Below are 9,522 nucleotides of genomic sequence, written 5' to 3' on the forward strand. Positions count from 1 at the left end.
CTGTTCCCCCGACGACCGGAAGAGATTGCAGCCCCCTCTGCTATGGAGGCAGACGAGACCCAGCCACAATCGCTGCTATTCCCCAACCGACCAGAGGAGGTCGCAGCACCCCTGGAAGGAAAGGGAGGCCTGGAGGCCGCACTGATGTTCCCCCAATGACCGGAGGAGGTTGCAGCATTCCCTGCCGAGGAGGAAGAGCTGGCTGCATATATTCCCAGCATGCACGTTACCTGGTTGTCGGCTGATGACCAGGTGACCATAATGAGGAGACCAGCCCTCAGAGAGCGGCGGCGGCGAGTAGGAGCTATCTAAAATGTCTTCATAGTAAAATGCTTTGAGAATGTTTGTTACCAGTTAAGCAACGTTTAAATGTTCAAGTGGAATGTGCCCACAAGAAACTTTTGTGTGAACTTTTAAGTGTTTTTCCTTTCAGCACCAGGTTATGTGCATCTATTAAAATAGGGACCACAGGCTATAAACTTGCTATAGCCACAAACTCTCGCATTGTAAAAAGTTACCTCAGTGGTACCAACCTCAGAGCATGTCTGTTTATGGGGCCTGGCTCTGCACCCACTTCAGAGCACGTCTGTTTATGGGGCCTGGCTCTGCACCACCAGAGAGCACGCCTGTTTATGGGGCCTGGCTCTCCAACGACAAAGGAAGCTGGTGTGGCGCCCCTGACCTGGTCAGGCACCACAGAGTATTGCACCCATGCGGGGACAATGCTTCCAGGTAATTTCCAAAGGCCAGGATGAGGTGCACACACAAACAGATAGTGACCAGGTCTCCCACACCACAAGAAGGGACCCTTGGGTAGCCAGTAGGGGGTTAACTTTCAATTCCCAGCTAGGGGTGTGTTCAGAGGCTGGTTGCTAGGAAGCAGGGCAGAGAGGAAGTGAGGGGAGTCTGGAGCTGGAGGTGGAAGGGAGCAGAGGGGCTCTCGTGTCAGACGGGTCCTGAGGAGTGCAGTAGCTGAAAGCGGGGGAGAAAGGGTACCGTGGGTCGGCCTGAAAGACATCCAGAGAGAGGGGTGGCTGAGTACGGAGATCCTGGTATCCGAGCACGCAAGGGGAAACAGATCCCCAGTACAGGCAGCAAATCATCCAGAGCTGCTTAACCTACAGGTGGGGGTACTTCATGCCCTCACCACTACTACACAGAGCTCGAGCCAAGCAGCAATCACCAGGCCCATAAGGGGACAGAGCCAGAAGCCATCCCACCAAGGCCACGCTGCCGGCAGACGGGCCAGAGAGAGGGGAGCAGGCTAGTAACAGCTTCCCTGGAGGAGTCCTACCACGCTTCAAGCAAGGGATCCTCCCAAACAAAAAGAGTGCAAGGAGGGCGAGCGGACAGCTACCCTCAGAACGGCCTCCTGGAATTCCTGGTTCCACCTGGTTATCACAGTGTCGCCCGGGCATCTCACCGTGACCTCTAAACAGTGAGTAAACACGTTAAAAGACTTCTTGGACTGTGTTTGAGTCATTCTGCGACCTGTGGTCCCACACACGTACACAGGGACCTGGGGCTTGCCTTACTCTCAGGAGGCTATTACAACCGACTGCACCCACCATCAGCCCCAGGCATCCCTTAACCTGCAGTGGCGGTCCTCACTGACCGCAATTCTGAGAGTGGCGTCACGACAAATCCCAAAACGAAGGTTCCCTACCTGTGACCAGACCGTCCCATCCCGTGGAGTCCCTAAGGGTAATACACTGCTGCACCGCACCTGCAGGGCTTCACAACTTCTGGCGTCACGAACAGGATAAGGACTAGACCTGTTCAGACAGGTGACCATGTGCCTGGGCGGTCCGCTTGAAAAATTGGAAGCGCCGCCATATTGCCACCATGAAAAGCGCGCTGAAAAACAACAGCAGCCCGCGCTGGGAGAAGTTACCGCCCACGAAGAGGTGTGGCTACCCAGAGATCCCCTGCAGAGTTCTGACCTCGCTTGTGAAGAGAGCGGAAGCGTCCGGAGACGTCGGGACAGAAAGGGAGCCAGAAGCCTGCTGCTGGGAGAGGAGCTGCTGAAAGAGGCAGAGCGGAAACTGAACAGCTTGCTACTAGAGGCAACGACGAGTCCACTGCTGGGAAATCGTGCAGAAGAGGGCGCAGAAGAAATGGCGTCTGACCGCAGAAACCCAGAACCGGGCTCCGCTGCCTGGTGGTATCGGGAGCTTGCCCAGTTCTGCGACCGACTGGAGACCCGGGTCGTAGAGCAGATCAGAGAGGAACGCACGGAGCTTCTGGAGATGGCTGCAGCGGTTCAGGCCTATGAGAGGGGAACCGCACGACGAGTGCCAGACCGGACGGCGACGACTCAGACCCCGATGCTGCCACCGATGGGTGAGTCCAGTGATGCCCCTGCCAGCGCGAGTGCCCCGATCCCTGCTGCCACGTCCGCGGTCCCTGAAGAGGCGTCCGGCGCTGCGACGCTGAAGCAGGCCGCAGCCACGCCAGGTGCAGCCCACCAAGCCCAGGCCGCCGCAGCGATGCCCTGCTCGGCCCACCAAGACCCGGTCCCTGCAGCGACGCCCAGTCCGGCCCGCAGAGAACCGGCTGCCACCGCGACCCTCATCCATGCCGCAGGTGTGACGCTGACCCAGGCCGCCGCCATGCTAGGCCCGGCCCGCCGAGACCCCACCGCAGCAGCAACGCTCGTCCGCGCCGCAAGTGAGGTGCTGAACCAGGCCGCAGCCCCGTTAGGTGCGGCCCGCCAAGCTCCGATCGCTGCAGCGACGCCCAGCCCAGCCTGCACCGATCCCATCGCAGCTGCGACGCCGATCCAAGCTGCGCCAGAAACGCCCATCCAGGCCGCCGCCATGCCAGGCGCGGCCCGCCAAGACCAGGCCGCCGCCATACAGGGCGCGGCCCGCCAAGACAAGATTGCATCATCATTTACCCCGGCCTGCAAGGCCAGAGCAGACACCGCTCCCCAGTCCAAAGAGGTCCCTGCTGGAAAGCCCACGCTGGGGGAGGACCCCGCATACTGGCAGCTGAAGGCTGACATGGAGGCCAAGTTTCCACAATGGTTGGTGGACCAGTACATACTCCCTCCGCATACCCCCAAGACGACTCCTGCAGCAATCATGCCAAAGAGATCCCTGCCTGGGCCTGCTGAAGAAAGTCCATTCCCAGCACCGCCACCGAAGGAGTGCTCTGAAGAACTAAGGGGGAGAGGAGGCCAGGAAGTTGAGGAGCTGACTCAGGAGCCACCAGCAGTGGATCCATGCCCAGAGCCGGAGATGTTGCCATACTCCCGCTGGGATGAAGAAGACCTGACACCTCCTGCTGAAGAAGACCTGCCCAACCGCCCCACCTGGGAGCTTGTAAGCTGTACTTCGCAGAATCCAGCCCGCAAGACACGGCGCCGAGGCGGTAGTACAAAGTATCCTCCAACATCACAATCTCCTGAGCAGAAAGACGAAGTCACCGCCAGAGACCTAGAGGAGAAACGGTTCCTGAGAAGGTTCAAACCCCAGATCAGAGGACCCCTGCGTCGAGGAATTGTCGAAGATTTCAGCCTCAAATCAGGATACGGCTTTATAGTATCACCTGGTGTGAAGGAAGGGATTTTCGTCAATCGAAGGGATGTGAGAGCCCATTTGCCCAGAGGACACCCTGGAAGAAATTTGAAGATAGGAGACTCAGTGGAGTTCACTATGCATCAGGGAGAAAGAGGCTGGTATGCCCTAGATGTTGCACCATGTCCTAGAAGTCCTTGCAGAAGCCCTGCAGTCACAACAGAAGATGAAGACAGAGACACTGAAGAAGAGGAAAGAAAGGATCAAGAAACAGACGATAAAAGCACGGGAAGTAACAGATGCCCCAGCCCTACAGGCCCAAGCCCTGGTAAGGAGGAAACAGGAGCAAAGTTCACATAAAGCAAGAAGAAAGAATACAGCAAGTTAAAGTTTTGAAAAGTTTGAAGTTTTGCAACGTTTACGTTTAAGTATGTGCCCACATAAACTTGTGTGAGAAAACCATAAACCTTAAGGCTATGAACTGGCTATAGCCACAAACTCTCGCAGTGTAAATAGTTACACCAGAGGGCACCACCGCCACCAGAGTCAGCCTGTTTAGGGGCTTGGCTCGTCTGCAACCAGGGAGCACGTCCGTATATAGGGCCTTGGCTCACCTGCAACCAGAGAGCATGCCTGTTTATGGGGCCTGGCTCTCCACCACAAAGAGGGTACCTGGTCAGCACCAACTGTGGAGGCCGCCTCTACATCCTGCCAGAAGAGGCTGAAGGCGCGGATCCACCAGGCCAGGTATACCCTGAAACCACCAGCCCATGGAAGCCGCCTCTACATCCTGCCAGAAGTGGCTGAAGGCGCGGCCAACGTGAAAGGGTTTTGGGTGGGTTAACGGACTTGTGGGTGGAGGGTGGTGATGTATGGTACCTGGTGCTTTTAAAAATGTTTTACATGTTTTAATGTTTTATGCATTTTAAAATGTTGTCTTGCAGCCCGAGGACGTGCTGGTGATAACTAAGGGGGAATGTGGCGCCCCTGACCTGGTCAGGCACCACAGAGTATTGCACCCATGCGGGGACAATGCTTCCAGGTAATTTCCAAAGGCCAGGATGAGGTGCACACACAAACAGATAGTGACCAGGTCTCCCACACCACAAGAAGGGACCCTTGGGTAGCCAGTAGGGGGTTAACTTTCAATTCCCAGCTAGGGGTGTGTTCAGAGGCTGGTTGCTAGGAAGCAGGGCAGAGAGGAAGTGAGGGGAGTCTGGAGCTGGAGGTGGAAGGGAGCAGAGGGGCTCTCGTGTCAGACGGGTCCTGAGGAGTGCAGTAGCTGAAAGCGGGGGAGAAAGGGTACCGTGGGTCGGCCTGAAAGACATCCAGAGAGAGGGGTGGCTGAGTACGGAGATCCTGGTATCCGAGCACGCAAGGGGAAACAGATCCCCAGTACAGGCAGCAAATCATCCAGAGCTGCTTAACCTACAGGTGGGGGTACTTCATGCCCTCACCACTACTACACAGAGCTCGAGCCAAGCAGCAATCACCAGGCCCATAAGGGGACAGAGCCAGAAGCCATCCCACCAAGGCCACGCTGCCGGCAGACGGGCCAGAGAGAGGGGAGCAGGCTAGTAACAGCTTCCCTGGAGGAGTCCTACCACGCTTCAAGCAAGGGATCCTCCCAAACAAAAAGAGTGCAAGGAGGGCGAGCGGACAGCTACCCTCAGAACGGCCTCCTGGAATTCCTGGTTCCACCTGGTTATCACAGTGTCGCCCGGGCATCTCACCGTGACCTCTAAACAGTGAGTAAACACGTTAAAAGACTTCTTGGACTGTGTTTGAGTCATTCTGCGACCTGTGGTCCCACACACGTACACAGGGACCTGGGGCTTGCCTTACTCTCAGGAGGCTATTACAACCGACTGCACCCACCATCAGCCCCAGGCATCCCTTAACCTGCAGTGGCGGTCCTCACTGACCGCAATTCTGAGAGTGGCGTCACGACAAATCCCAAAACGAAGGTTCCCTACCTGTGACCAGACCGTCCCATCCCGTGGAGTCCCTAAGGGTAATACACTGCTGCACCGCACCTGCAGGGCTTCACACTGGAACGCCTGTTTATGAGGCCTACCCTGCGCCACCCTCCTCAGGAGAGGAAGATTGGAGGAAAGGTCTGGGATACAGATGGTCCAGACCTGGTCACCACAGGGACTGGTTACCTACCTCCTGGAAGTTTTTGGGTGGGTTCAGGACTTGTGATTGGTGGGTGGTGAAGAATGGTACCTGGTATGTTTTAAATGTAAATGTACCCCCTGTGTGTGAAAGTTTGTATTGAAAAGTTTGTATTTAAAAATGTTATTGTCTTTGCAGCCCGAGGACATGCTGTTGATAACCAAGGTGGAATGTGGCGCCCCTGACCTGGTCAGGCGCCACTGAGTACTGCACCCATGTTGGGTGAGTGCAAACAGGTAATCCTAAAGGCTGGAACAGGGTGTGTACGCACAGACACATTGTAACCAGGTCTCACACACCTTTGAGGGGACCCCTGGGCAGACCCAGGAGGGGGCGTACCTCCACATCCAATCAAGGGGTGCAGGTAGAGAGGCTGGAATCTAGGTTGCAGCGGCAGTCATGAAAAGGAGCTGGAGGTAGCCAGTCTGAAGTGGAGACACAGGAGAGCGGACGCGCTAGTCAGACCCTGCACGTGTAGTGGCCGTTGGTGGGGGAGAACGGTCACTATCAGCAGCAACGAGGGGGCCCATAAGGAGGATCGAGCCTGAAGCTATCCACCTTGGTCCATGCTGCCAGCAAACGGGCCAAAAAGGGGAGAAAAGGCAGTTGCGACTTCCTTGGATGAATCCCACGGTACTTCAAATCAGGGGTTATCCGAAACAAGAAGTGCTAGGAAGGCGAGTTAACGGTTACCCTTAGACCAGCCTGAAGGATACCTGGTTCCACCTGGTTTATCGCAGCATCGCCCGGGTTACCTCACAAAACCAGCTGAACGTGAGTAAACAAGTTGAAAGACACTTTGGACTGTGACTGAGTTATTCTGCGAACTGTTGTTCCACACTCATGACTCGCCCACCCCAGGGCTATGGGACACCCGGTGCCGGGCCGGACTAGTCCGGGGGTCGTCAGTGGTGGCTGGGCCCGACTCCGTACCCTGGTGGGGTCAATTAATATGGCTTCAGTGGGGGTGATTATTAAAGTTTATATTCGTGACGCCACCTGTGGTTTGCGGCTATTAAGCCGCCGCTGCTGTATGGGGCCTCCGGGGCTGATGTAATGGCAGCTTGGATGGTCCTGCTCCCCACAGGTGGAGCGGTGCCCCGGGGCAACTGTTGGTGCTTATTACAATCTATGCAGTGATGGAAGTCTATGCAATGATGGAAGTCTATGCAATGATGGAAGTCTATGCAGTGGTTATATAGTGCAGTCGAAATAACAGAGGCAACTCCAGGGGTCGCAGTTTCAAGTTGTTTACTCACAGTTCTTGGGTTGAAGCACACTGGTGCCTTTAGACTGCTGGAACCCACTGTCAGGGACCTCCGCCGATCCTGGGTAGATCCTGGAATGAAAGCCGGTGCACCCCTCTATGTGTTCCTTTCTTCAGCTGACTCCTTAAGCCTTGCCCTTGTTGGCTGAACCTGGCTCCACTACAGCCTCCGGGCCAGGGGCTTGCTTGCCGGTAATTTACCCCCTTTCTAGACGTTCTGCTGTGGGCTGTAGCCCGGGAAGCTTGCAGCTTTCCCTGGGCCTCGGTTTTTACTTTTGGAGATGACTTTTCCTCCTCCAGTTTCTAGGGACCGTCCCCTGTGTGCAGCTTGATCCCTCCACCGATGTTCCTGTGGAACAGGCCACGAGCCTGAAAGCTATCTGTGGCCCTGGAATCCCTTCTTTTCTCTGCTTGGTGTCACCTGGACCCTCTGAGTCCCAGGGTCTTCACCAGGAAGCGTCACTTTCTTCTCTCGCTCCTGGCTGACTAGAGCACTACTCTTCTCACTCTTCTGCCTCCCGCAGAACTCCTTCCTTCTCCTTCCACTTCCACTTCGTCTCTCTCTCTTTCTTCAACTTCAGACTCCTCTGCCTCACGCAGACCTCCTCACTCCTCTCCTCCCTGAGGTAAAACTGAAACTCTCTGACTTGACCTTCCTGTAACTACTCTTCTCTCGGCTGGCTCCTCCCACCCACCCAGTTGCTAAGCTACCACCCTATGGGAGCAGGGATGGGTCTTACGGCCCCTCCCAGCATGCAGCATGGGAGGGTTGCTGCCACTGTCACTGGTCCCTGTGTGTACCTAACAATGGGTGTAGTGCAGATTTGCCTGTGGACCGGCGTTCACTCCTTTCCTTACCCAGGATGGGGCATCACACCTCTGGCTGGGGTGCAATGTCTCTGTGGCGACGGAAGCCTCAGGGGCGCCACACTCACCCGAGCCCCTGGGGCCAGCCTCACTCTCGGGAGGCCACACCATCCGGCTGCAGATTCCATTAGCCCCAGACGCTTGTTAAAACTGCAGTGGCGGTCACCCATAACCCTGACCGCAAACTAAGAGTGGCGTCACGACTCAGATGTAAATAACCTGACATAACTCCTGTTGCAAGAAGAATTCCCCAAGAGGCGTCTCAGATACACCCTGCACCACACCCACCAGACACACCAGTGGACGGCTTGAGTGGAATAGAGTCGCCCACCTGGGGGACCAGGAAGGGGAGGTGAGTAGTGTAGTCAGTCGAGAGTAAGAGAGTGAAGTGGTTAGAGAGTGGAAATGAGAGGAGGTCAGGAGCGGGGCTCCTGGAAAACTGTCTAGGTTGCAGACGGTGGTCTGGTCCTAGAGGAGTCGGACCCCAGGTCGCAGGGGATCGTGGCAAGGGGCACAGATCTGTTGAGAAGGATAGCCGGCGGCCTTGCACCATCACCGGTCCGGGACCGAGGCACGACGGAGTACATAGACCCTAGGTCGGGGAGTAGCTTCAGCAACCTGACAATTTACCTGAGGAGATCGGAGCCTTCAAGATTTGTTCTAAACCGCTCCAAAATCGGGGCACTAGCGTAACAAAGGGCATAGGACTTTCCAATCTAAAACGGTCCAGTAAATCCCAAGCGTGAGCCCTGGGAGCAAGGTCCCACACTTAGCCATAGTGGGGAGTGGGACCCGGCAAGCTCCACACTACGGGGACCACCAGAGAAGTAAACTTAGTGCCAGGAGGCAGGTCACGGCTCACCAGGCAACACCATTGGGGACGGGACCCGAACTAGCTCCCCTCAGCGGCAGCGGTATCCAGAGACTTGTTTTACGACTTGGTGTCTGCTTAATGGACTGAGTGAGTACCAGTGTGACCCCCCCTGCGCCCCACGGCCTTTTCCAAAACACCGAGTTCTGGGGCTTCTTCCCCCTACCCGTGTAGGGTTACAACACCTTGCTGCCCCATTTCATCACCCTGGTACTCCCAGCTGCAGTGGCAGTACTTCCCAAATTACCGTACACCACGGCTGGCGTCACAAACTCTTTAACATCCCTTGTAAATACCCCCTTCATTTGAGTGGCCGCACGAACACCGGGGTCCAGAGACCCTCGAGCCACTGAGAACCCGGATCCAAGCAGCCCGGCTGCTGACACGGGGGCGGCACATTATAACATTGTAAGTCTACATTTGTCTACTATAGTCTTCATCGATGCATTCACTCACCGTTTCAGCTGTAGATGGAGCCGTAGACGCAGACACATGGATTTCATATATATTTTTACCATGAGATGTAGAATAAAGTGTTTATAGCGTTTGTCATATTGGAATGATCCCAGTAAGTTATAATAATGTCATTACCCTTCACCCGGCCCAGCAGGAACATTCCCTAAGATCGTTATTCCCAGCTCCACAAACAAGCCAATGATCGGCAGCTCCGAGTGTTTAGACAATGAAATCCGTGATTAACTCCCCAAAGCAGCATTAACCGACCATTGTTTTCCTAGTCCCAGATTAACATGTGAACAATATGACATAGAACAGAAATGCACAAATCCCATCAGGAGGAAAGCTTAACCCATTTCTTA

Source organism: Anomaloglossus baeobatrachus, chromosome 3 (genome assembly GCF_048569485.1).
Source record: "Anomaloglossus baeobatrachus isolate aAnoBae1 chromosome 3, aAnoBae1.hap1, whole genome shotgun sequence".
Classification (NCBI taxonomy): Eukaryota; Metazoa; Chordata; class Amphibia; order Anura; family Aromobatidae; genus Anomaloglossus; species Anomaloglossus baeobatrachus.